Source organism: Bidens hawaiensis, unplaced genomic scaffold (assembly GCF_021521415.1).
Source record: "Bidens hawaiensis isolate Kalapana, Puna unplaced genomic scaffold, B.hawaiensis_p1.1 tig00009959_1, whole genome shotgun sequence".
In the NCBI taxonomy this organism is placed as follows: domain Eukaryota; kingdom Viridiplantae; phylum Streptophyta; class Magnoliopsida; order Asterales; family Asteraceae; genus Bidens; species Bidens hawaiensis.
In genome coordinates, this window is record NW_027491755.1 from 586943 (window position 1) to 598637 (window position 11695).

The 11695-nt window shown below is 37.7% G+C and overlaps 1 pseudogene across 1 annotated transcript in view; it reads left to right on the forward strand.

Moving 5' to 3' along the window:
- Positions 1-11429, forward strand: part of LOC143533963 (protein LIGHT-DEPENDENT SHORT HYPOCOTYLS 10 pseudogene) — a 33442-nt pseudogene extending 22013 nt beyond the window's left edge. The window contains exon 2 of the transcript XR_013135453.1: positions 11146-11429. The product of XR_013135453.1 is annotated as a protein LIGHT-DEPENDENT SHORT HYPOCOTYLS 10 pseudogene (transcript). The remainder of the gene's footprint in view (positions 1-11145) is intronic.
- Positions 11430-11695: the final 266 nt, after the last annotated feature.

Genomic DNA, 11695 nt, shown 5'->3' on the forward strand with positions numbered 1-11695 from the left:
CGAAACCCGAACTCGGATCCAGTTACAACTAATACGAGTACGAATAATAAATCAAACCATAGATCTAGTTTAATTATGTATACCTCGGTTATCGAAACCGGGAAGAACACCAAGGTTTAACGAACCGCACTAGATTTGGACACAATCAAGACCCTACACGGATTTTGGAGACACGGTGGCAGCGGCTGACGGCGGCGCTGGCTGCGGGTGGTGTCGAACGGCTGTGGACAGCCACGGACAGCAGCAACAAGCTGCGGACAGCAGCTGATGGCTGCGCACAGCAGCTCAAACGGCAGCAAACGGCCGGATAAATACCGGCGGTTGGTGGGAGGTGGCACCGAGGCGGCGATGGCCGGAGGGTGGTGGCGACGGCTGGTGTGGTGGTGGCGGCTGGAATAAGTTGTTTGGAGGCTAGGGTTTTGTGTTAGTGTTTTTGTGGTTAATTAAATTATAAACAATAATTTGTTTATATATTATAAGATTAGGGTTAAACCCAATCTTAAACCCATTGGGCTTTAAGACCAGTCACCAACTAAAAGCCTAGATCACCGATCTATCATTGTTAATTAATTGTGTCGGGCCCAGTTAACGATTAAGTGAGCATAAGGTTCGTTATCCTCGGTGTAACTCATACCGGGTCACAATCGGGTCGGCCCGCGTTGACTTGACCCGAACCGACCATTTTTCCAACAGTCTCCCACTTGGACGGATTTGGATCAAGTAGCACAACGCTGACAGCTAGAGGCGTTCTAGCTACACATAGCTGTCCCCAACTAATTATGACATTTTTAAATCCATAACCAAAATATCTTGGAATACCTTATTGCATGATAATGAATTTATAGCAATCGTTGTCATCTATCCTTTCTGTAAACGATATCAATTGAACAATGAGACATGGATCATGTCAATCTCATATAGTGTTCAATTATTGTAGTTCTAAATATAGAGTCAAAGTGGTCCAATCAAACACACAGTAAGTTTGGGTGAGGCCTCACACTTTACCAGTTTGAATCAACGAGGGCGCCAAGATGTCTAACTGTTACATTTCATGTAAGAGTACAGAATCCCATCTTGACTACATACAACTCCCACTGAACTTTAGAACATTCCCAATCAATGCCTTTATGGCTGGCAGTTACGCAACAACGGTTAACATGATCAAAGAATATTCCTCAGTAAACGAAAGTTCCTGTATGTATCTCAGGTCTAAGGATATTAAATGAGCATACTATTATCAAAACATCTTATGATCAACATCCATGAAGATGATTTGATGAGAGTTACATCCAACGTTATTCATAATGATGTATGTGAGTTTGGAAATTAACTGTTTGAGTCCAAAGTCAGAATAGTCTTAATTCGGAATCGTTCCCACGAGTCTGACCGACAACGGATAATTTTGAATACAATATTCACGGATTAAACGTATTAAAAAGAACACAATTGTATTATTCAACATTTGCATTTAACCATTAAATCAAAAGTGAACTGAAAAGTACAACCGTTAAATTTTCATACATCCAAATACTAAATCATAATAAATCACTAGCAAGTCTAAGCCCGATAGCATCTCTATGATGATCATGCTTGTCCTGAGTCATCAGCTTAGTGAACGGGTCAGCTAGATTTTGATCTGTGTCAACTTTGCTTATCACGATGTCACCTCGTTCCAATATTTCCCGAATAAGATGGAACTTCCTCATAATGTGCTTGGTTCTGTGATGAGACCTTGGCTCTTTGGCTTGAGCAATAGCACATGTGTTATCACAGAACACCTCGATTGGTTTGCGAATACTTGGAACCACGTCGAGATAGTTGATGAACTTCTTCATCCAAGCAGCCTCCTTAGCAGCATCTGATGCAGCTATATATTCGGATTCGGTGGTAGAATCCGCCACTACACTCTTCTTGGAGCTCTTCCAATAAATAGCTCCTCCATTGAGAGTGAAAACGAAACCCGACTGTGAGCGAGAATCATCTCGGACAGTCTGGAGGCTAGCATCAGTGTAACACCTTACAGTGAGCTCCTCTTCCACTCCCCCAGACACCAAGAACATATCTTTAGACCTATTCAAGTACCTTAGAATGTTCTTCACAACAGTCCAATGGGCAATGCCAGGACTCTTTTGAAAACAACTGGTCATGCTCAGGGCATACGAGACATAAGGTCTAGTACATAACATAACATACATGATAGAGCCAACCGCAGAAGCATATGGAATTTCTTGCATACGTTTAGATTCAATGTTTGTTGTCGGAGATTGCGATTTGCTCAACACGGTTCCTTTAGTTATTGGAACAGCTCATTTCTTGGAGTTTTCTATTGAGAAGCGTGCCATTACTTTGTCAATGTAAGTACTTTGACTTAGCCCTAGAATCCTCTTAGATCTATCTCTATAGATTTTTATTCCCATAATATAAGCGGCTTCTCCAAGATCTTTCATTGCAAAACAAGATTCCAACCGGTGCTTAACTTCCTTAAGCATAGGAATGGTGTTTCCAAAGATCAGTATATCATCCACATACAAGATGAGGAATGATATAGTGCTCCCACTAGCCTTTCTGTAAACACAAGGCTCATCTTCATTTTTGATTAAACCAAACTCTTTAATTTTCTCATCAAAGTGAAGATTCCAGCTTCGAGATGCTTTCTTAAGTCCATAAATGGACTTATTTAATTTGCAAACCCTATTAGGATATTTTGGATCGACAAAACCTTCAGGCTGAACCATATAGACATCTTCAGAGAGATGTCCATTAAGGAAAGCAGTTTTGACATCCATTTGCCATATCTCATAGTCATAATATGCAGTAATGGCAAGTAATATCCTTATTGACTTAGTCATAGCAACGGGCGAGAATGTTTCATCATAGTCAACACCTAGAGTTTGAGTAAAACCTTTCGCGACTAGCTGTGCCTTATAGGTTTGTACATTTCCATGCATGTCGGTTTTTCTCTTGAAAATCCATTTTCTCCATACTGACCGGCTATCGGGGGGTAGCTCAACCAAGTTTCAAACTTGGTTCTCCTGCATGGATTGCATCTCGGCGTTCAGGGCATCTTGCCATTTCTCGGATTCCGGATCCAAGTTAGCAGATTTGTAGTTAGTAGGCTCGTTGCCAGACTCGGCTACTAATAAGACTTCGGGACCATCTAGATGCCATAAGTATCTAGAATTTGGTACGGGAGTCCTATTACTTCTGCGAACGCTCGTGTTCACGTCTGATGTATCAGCAACAACAACTTGTTGATCAGATACTCCAACTTCCTCAGCGGTTGTATGTGGTTCTTGAATTTCTTCAAGATCGAAAATGTTATCTCCAATTCCTCGATTGAGAAATTTCTTCTAGAGGAAGTGGCATTTCCTCTTGATAGAAATCGTATTTGTATCAGGATGAAAGAAGTAATAACCGCTTTGGTTACAGTATCCGACGAAAAGAACTTTTACGCCGCGGGGATCAAGTTTGTCATCAGACTCACTTGAGATGTAAGCATCACATCCCCATACTCTAAGGTAAGACAATTTGGGCTTCTTTCCCTTATGTCATATCTCATATGGGGTTTTGTCTTTCTTCTTAGTTGGAGATAGATTGACAATGCGGGCGGCAGTCATAAGGGCGTAACTCCAAAAGGAGTCAGGCAAGTTAGTTTTACACATCATTGATCGAACCATGTTTAGCAAATTTCGATTTCTCCTCTCGCTCACGCCATTATGTTGGGGTGTGCCAGGTGGAGTGAGCTGTGAAACAATTCCACGCTCTTTTAGATGAGTGATGAACTCTGAGCTGAGATACTCTCCACCTTGATCTGATCGAAGCATTTTAATGGTTTTACCAAGTTGTTTTTCCACTTCGTTTTGAAACTCTTCGAACTTTTCAAAAGTTTCGTGCTTGTGTTTCATAAGATACACATAAGCGTATCGACTATAATCGTCGATAAAAGAAACGAAGTATCTTTCATGGTTTCTAGTCATGGTTCTGAAAGGTCCACATACATCAGTATGTATGAGTCCTAACAGATCACTTGCTCGTTCACTTTTATGAGTGAAGGAGTCTTTGGCGAGTATGCCAGCTAAGCAAGATTCGCAATCACCAAACGAGTCCGGTCCTGTGGATTCAATAATCCCTTCGGATTGGAGTCTTTTAACTCTTGCCTTGCTTATGTGGCCAAGTCGGCAATGCCATAGAAAAGTATCATTGATGTTAGTCTTGATACGTTTTGAAAGATGATATACGTTATTATCAGTTTGAACATCAATCTCATAAATACCATTTCGAGGTTTAGCCTCAAAATAAAAGATATCATTTAAGTAAGTAGAAATAGCCATGCCATTAAAAACATACTTAAAACCTTGTTCAAGAAACAATGAAAATGAAATGATGTTTATGGTCAAACCAGGAGCATACAAACAATTATTCAAAGGAAAAACTAGGCCAGATGGACAAGTAAAATGAAAAACTCCAGTTGCCAGAACTGGTACTCTCTTCCCATCTCCAACGATGAGTTCCATTCTGCCTTTATTCATTTTCTTCCACTTCTCAGGGTCCTGCAAGACATTAACAATGTGGAAACCACATCCGATATCAAATACCCATGTGTTGCTAGAAACAGTGAAAAGTTCAATAATGTACATGGAAATACCTCGAGAAGAGCCTTCACCATTGGCCTTCCTCTTTGCTAGCTTAGCTAGATGCTCGGGGCAGTTACGCATCCAGTGCCCCATCTTGTTGCACTTGTAGCACTGGCGCTCCTCAGGAGGCGGCGGTGGTGCCTTTGCAACTTTTTTGTTAGTGTTGGTGGCAAATTTGGCAGCAATAGTAACTTTCTTCTTGTCTTTTCCCTTATAACCCTGATTCTTTGGTTTTGGCTTCTTTACACCAGTAGATCGGATCATCAGAACTTGATTGGTCCTAGAAGGAATGTTCATCTCAGCCGTTTTGAGCATGTTGTGCAGTTCCGGCACTGTCTTTACCCAGCCGTTCATGTTGAAATTCATTACGAACTGGTCGTAAGAGATGGGGAGAGAGTTGAGGATGAAATCCGCTGCCATTTCATCAGGCAGGGGATAGTTAAGTTTCTTAAGCTGATCGATGTGCCCCTTCATCTTAAGAACATGCGCACTGATGGGAGACCCTTCTGCCATCTTGCAACTAATGAATTGTTTCATGGTATCGAACCGTTCCTGACGGGCTTGTTCTGGAACATGCCATTGAGTTGTTCCAGCATCTCATAGGCACCAAAGTCTTCTAAGCCCTTAACAAGCTTAGAAGTCATGGTGGCTAGCATAATACAAGAGACCTCAGCCGAGTCATCCCTATGCTTGTCAAGAACTTTTCAAGAAGCGGCTGTGTTGTTTTCAGGCTCGTTTGGAACAGGTCCATCGAGAACATACAGGCGCTTTGCCATTATATGAACTAGTCTTAAGTTGCGGTGTCATTCGATGAAGTTTATTGCGTTTAGTTTATCCTTCTCAAGGATAGACTTAAGGGCGTAGGGTGAGATTTCGTTTGATGACATCTGATTAAAAAGCAAAACTAAATTTAAGTAGTATTTTCGATGTAGTAGTCCTATTATTAATGACCCAATAACATTAATGAAATAGGAGTATGAGAATCTGGCTTCCAGTTATTAAAGGCAGCTGTAGCACACAACATTAATAAGTGGTTAGGCAGACTGACAACGATTGCCAATTGTGAATAGAGCACAACTCTCGGTTATGAGACCTATAGAGACAACGATTGTCAGTATCGATACGTTTAGCCTCATATTTGCCCACTTTAAGTCTCCAGACAGCTGTAGCATGTAACAAGAGAGTAAAGTAATAGTTGTCCTAGTACAGTGACGTGTGAAAGGGCCGGATGTGTCAACGAAACGCTTTCATATTGATGGGATAGGCTAGAAAACAAGTGCGGTGCTTTAGCTCCAAACACTCGAAATTTCGCAGTATGCCTCAAGCTTGACTTGTAGTAGGATTGGCATAAACTATTGGTTTTAAATTGAGATTAATTTTATAATTACCAAATAGAGTAAAAGTCAAATTTTACTGTATTTATTATCGGAACAAAAATGATGAACCCTTTCATCTCTCAGGACACTTGGTTTTAAATAATCTATTAAAAACTAAGTTTGTCGTGATATGGCTAACCAATTTTAAGTTAATAGAAAACTATTAAGTTATTAGTTTTGGAAATCAAAACGTTTTTAATTTGCAAAACATAATTGTTTAATAAAAATGTTTATTTTTCCAAATTTATTTGGTATTAAGTTGGTGATATTATAATCCTATTACAAACAATTCAAGCAACCAAAATAGCAAATAATAATATGTAAATCCTTATGGCCAAAAGGTGATCGGTCTCGCTAGAGCCAATTAGGGAGACCGATCGGGTCAAGGGGTTCACAACACAAAACAACCACAAGGATGGACTTCTTCGTGCATCCCGTCATCTTGTCTGAACTCCCACTAACTCCAAGAAATCCTTGAGCTCGTCCTCGGTTATCATCGCGTCTTCTTTATTATAAATTTATAAACTAACAACAATTTGCCCTATTACAAATTTGAACCATCCAATTTGGCTAAAAGAAAACCGAAAAATAAAATAATAACCGATTACAATTTTGAACCATCCATATGGCCAAATAACAAACTCAACAACCAAACACAACCAAGCAAACATAGGTCATGGCCGGATTTACATGTTCAAAAAAAAAAATTTCGGGTCGTTTTGACTTGGTCAAATAAAATAAACAAAACTTTGATCAAATCTAAAATTACCCGAAAACAAATCTAGATCTATAAACTTTAAACGATTTAAAGTTTGAGATGTAGATCCGGTTTAAACGAACCGGGATCGACTCGTACGTTGTAACCGCGGCTCTGATACCACTGTTGGGTTTCAACGGTGGTTCGGAACGAAACGGTCAAAACAATTTTAGCCCGTTTTAAAATATTAGATCCATTTAAAAAAATATTAATCATATTAATATATAAAACGAACCAAAAACGCAGCGGAAAATAAATGATTAAAACGACCCCGAACTCGGATCCGGTTACAACTAATACAAGTACGAATAATAAATCAAACCATAGATCTAGTTTAGTTATATATACCTCGGTTATCGAAACCGGGAAGAACACCAAGGTTTAACGAACCGCACTAGATTTGGACACAATCAAGACCCTACACGGATTCCGGTGACACGGTGGCAGCGGCTGACGGCGGCATTGGCTGCGGGTGGTGTCGGACGGCTGTGGACAACCACGAACTCAGCAACAAGCTGTGGACAACAGCTGATGGCTGCGCACAGCAGCTCAAACGGCAGCAAACGGCCGGATAAATACTAGCGGTTGGTGGAAGGCAGCACCGGAGGCGGCGGGGGCCGGACGGCGGTGGCGACGGGTGGTGTGGTGGTGGCGGCTGGAATAAGTTGTATGGAGGCTAGGGTTTTGTGTTAGTGTTTTTTTGGTTAATTAAATTATAAACAATAATTTGTTTATATATTATAAGATTAGGGTTAAACCTAATCTTAAACCCATTCGGCTTTAAGCCCAATCACCAACTAAAAGCCTAGATCACCAATCTATCATTTTTAATTAATTGTGTCGGGTCCAGTTAACGATTAAGTGAGCATAAGGTTCGTTATCCTCGGTGTAACTCATACAGGGTCACAATCGGGTCGGCCCGAGTTGACTTGACCCGAACCGACCATTTTTCCAACAGAAACCGCAGGAATTCGGCACTAAATCATAAACATGTGATTCAAATAAGAAATAAAAAAGAAAAACTTATATTATGCAAGTGAACCCGCAGTGTTGCGGCGAAACACCAACGCAAATTCGATTAGGGATCATTATTGGTAAAAACCCTTCATTTTGGGTACAAATCGACTTCGCTTGATAAGGATTAGGCTCATGACAGTTCAATCTATATTTGTTAGGTTCATGATAATACGGAAATTGAATCATATATCAAATAAAAAGAAAAAATAATTAAAAAAACTTCAAAAGATATAAACTATATACAGAAATCAAAAAATAAAAATGTCAAACTTAAGTGCTTAAAACCAAATAAAATATAATAAAAAAGAAATACGTTTGTGAGATATTGAACCATAAATTGCCAAGAAAAAGAAAGAAAGAAAGGACCCAACAAAAGGGTCGAACCTGGGCATGTAAGAAAAGAAACAAAAAGAAAACTTGGAAATTAAAGGTTAGCCAACCAACCACCTGACATGATACATCCTAAAAATGTTAAAAGCGTTAAAAAGGGGTTATAAAAAACTTACTTGTTAAGTAAGCGGGTCGAGAGCGAAAAATGCATTTAAGCGAGTGAACCGACAAAGTGTGGTTCAACGAACAACCATAGATAAATAAATAGCTAGGCTTAAAAAGAAGTTGCATAAAGAAAACAATTTGGCGAGGACGTTCGGTTTATGACAAAACAATTTATAAAGTAAAAGTGTTTTGGTTATATTAAAAATGTTTTGGTTATTTGATTTATTAAGTTAATTTATTTTAGTTTTAGAAAAATAAATGGGTTATAACAATATTAGTTAATTTAGGTGAGTTCGGTTTCTTCCAACCGAACAATTAATTAAGAAAACTAGTTTAACGAGTGGTTTGTTTTTTCGGACACAAACCCATTTTGAGTCGGTGTGTGCTGAACATTATTTGAAAAAGATAAAGGAGTATATAAAAAAAGTTTGTTCTTGTTTATTAGTTTGTAAAAATAAAAGTTGACTTTTAAACATAAAATTCATAAACCGAACATAAGCGAGCCAATTACGAAGAATGATACGTCTCCATGAATGTCGTTTGTATTGTAACCATGGAAACAATCATTATGCGTAACGAAAAGAAACAAACATTACCCGGATACCGATTCACGAAAGAAGAAAAAAAAATTCTTGAGTAGTTGACTTTTGAAAGCCAAACTTGAGACTTGAGAGAAATTGACAAGGTTGGATGATTTGAGTGTAAATTGGTTGTGCAAAAAAAATTATATAGAATAAGTAAGCTTTATATAGGCTCAAAATCATTAATAATAAGGTCAAATTGAGTTAATTGATGGCTAGTCAAGAGGCTAGTCATAAGGCTAAGGGTAGTAGGGCTTGATCAAGCCCCAAGTGATCCAATACATTTACGACACGTAGGCGCTAACGTGTTACGTGATCAAGTCCCTGGATCAAGCCTCATAGGTTGTAGTGGGGCTTGATTGATTCACCCCCAAGTTTTTATTCAACCCATGCCCAGCCAGTCGTTCAAGCCCCGTGGACCGGTCCACTTGGGCCGTCCGCGCCCCCATCCACAGCAGGGGAGCAGTGGTGTGCGCGGCGGCCACATCATCGATGACCAGCAGTCCACCCCCCACTACCCTTAGTCTAAGGCCTGAAATCATAGATTTTGATTAACTAATCAATTATTATGACTAATTAACTGTATTTGACTCAATTGATATAGAAAGATGATATAGTACTTAGGATTAAATTTACAACATTATAAATAATAAAACATTATTAACATAAACGTTAATATCATGAAAATAAAAAAAAACAATTCACTATTTTATTTATAAATGGAGATACGATAGGTGTCGAAATTTTAAAATGAGTCAGATTTTGGGTTTTTAAAAATGACGAATGTCATATTATTCGGATTGTTTTTGGCAATTTTCTTGAAAAGAATTGAAAAGGTATATAGATGATTGGATATACATATATTTCATGAAGGGAGATATATGTAGCGGAGATTGAGCAATCAATGGGGGTAAAAATCTAACTTTTGTTTTTCTTTTCGCCTATTTGGAAACAATAATATAATTTCAAAAGATATATATATATATATATATATATATATATATATATATATATATATACGGAGTAATGTTTTTGATTGTTTTTAAAACCTTGGGGTATTCAAAAGGATGAATATCTTTTTTATTTGGTTCCACCACTGACATCCGAAGGGGGTTTGAAAACCGGGACCTCAACAAGACTAACGTTGTGAGTGCTCTGAAAATTAACATGTGAGGCAGCCTTGTCATTTTACGGTTAAACAAGAATATGACAATCATAGATACAACAATTTACTTGATGTTTCTTAAGTAGTCTTAAAAATTGACATGGCAGATTTAATATTCGTTAAAATGTGTAGAGTAAATGTGCAATAACCAGAAGCTTCATAAAATTTGCCCTTAAAATGTGAAGTAATGTTTAATATATGTTTATCATTATTAAAAAAAAAAGTTCAAATGTGAAGTAATGTTAGAAGGCTTGCTAAATTTCCACACCTTAATTTTTTATTATGTTTGTATTGTTTCACACACTGAAAACTTGAAATATTTTCACATGTTTCTGAAAATGAGTGAAATATATTCTTCTTGTGTTACATCGACTGAATCTGTTGTAGTATATTCATTTGGGTGATATTTTTCAATATGTATTAAGGTCCAGTTGGATAATTAATAGGGCAACTTAAAGAATAGTGTAGTTTGCCTCTATGCCCTTATATCCTTGTAGTTATGTAAACATAGATTATGATTGTTTCTACTTTGTATGTTCAATTTGCTATATAACAAAAGGTTTCAGAATATATTACCTGGGATTGATCATAATTTCCTCTAGCCTTGGGTACCAGGCAACAATTTAGATATGTCACCAGTGGCTGGCGGAACTTGAACACATAATACGCGGGGGTCAAAAAAAGAGTATAGGGGTTCTGAAACTTGCACATTTAAATAGGGGATATGAACTTGAACATTTAAAGTATCATGTAATTGTTTTTCGTAGATATACAAATATTTAAAGTAAAAATGAGCTATATTTATATTTCTAACGGAAAAAAAAAGGAAAAAAGAAGAAGGGGCTGAAGCCCCCTCCCGCCCCTTAAAAGGTCGGCCCATGATTATAACATACAAACAATTGCTGTTTTATACGTATAATGCTATCCGACTTTCACTCATTATATAATGCTATCCAACTTTCACTTATTAATGGGTTCTCCAAACATATGTATCAAGAGAATACACATGGATTGTAATTCCATAAGTCGAGAATATTTATTATATAGGCTAAATTAACATGTGTACTTGTCCTAATTCAAACTTTTTTTTTGTTTTTGTTTTTGGACATATAGGAGTGAGAGTTACTTTTAATCTAAGGACACCAAGAGAAGATATGTCTGGTGACGACATGACTACGCCTCTTTCATTCTTGTTGATTTCGAAACGAAAAAAAATTGTAAATTAGAATGGTTGGATTTGTCATTAAAGTTTATATCCATTCGTCATTTTGTAATATTTTCCTTATACCTGGTTTCATGCTAGTTAGTAATGATAATTTTTGTTTGAAGGAAAAGATGTGTGCATGTACATGTACAGAATTTCAACATTGAGTTCACATTTGAACACTCACTTGGACCATGAGGTATGCTTTCATGCTCACGGTGTTAATGGGTTGTTAGACCACTCCTCATAGGCGTTTGTTTTCCAGAATACTGAAGCAAAACCGCAAGGGGCTCTTTTATTTAAAACTGAAACATTTAGCATATTGCCAAATTTATCCTTCTCTCTATTATTAACTAATAATAACTAGTCCCTATAGCCCCTTCATTTTTTCCCCTCTCATCTACCTTATTTCTTACAATCCCATTGAATATCTCTCAGACCTAATTAATTAACTAACACAAATTAA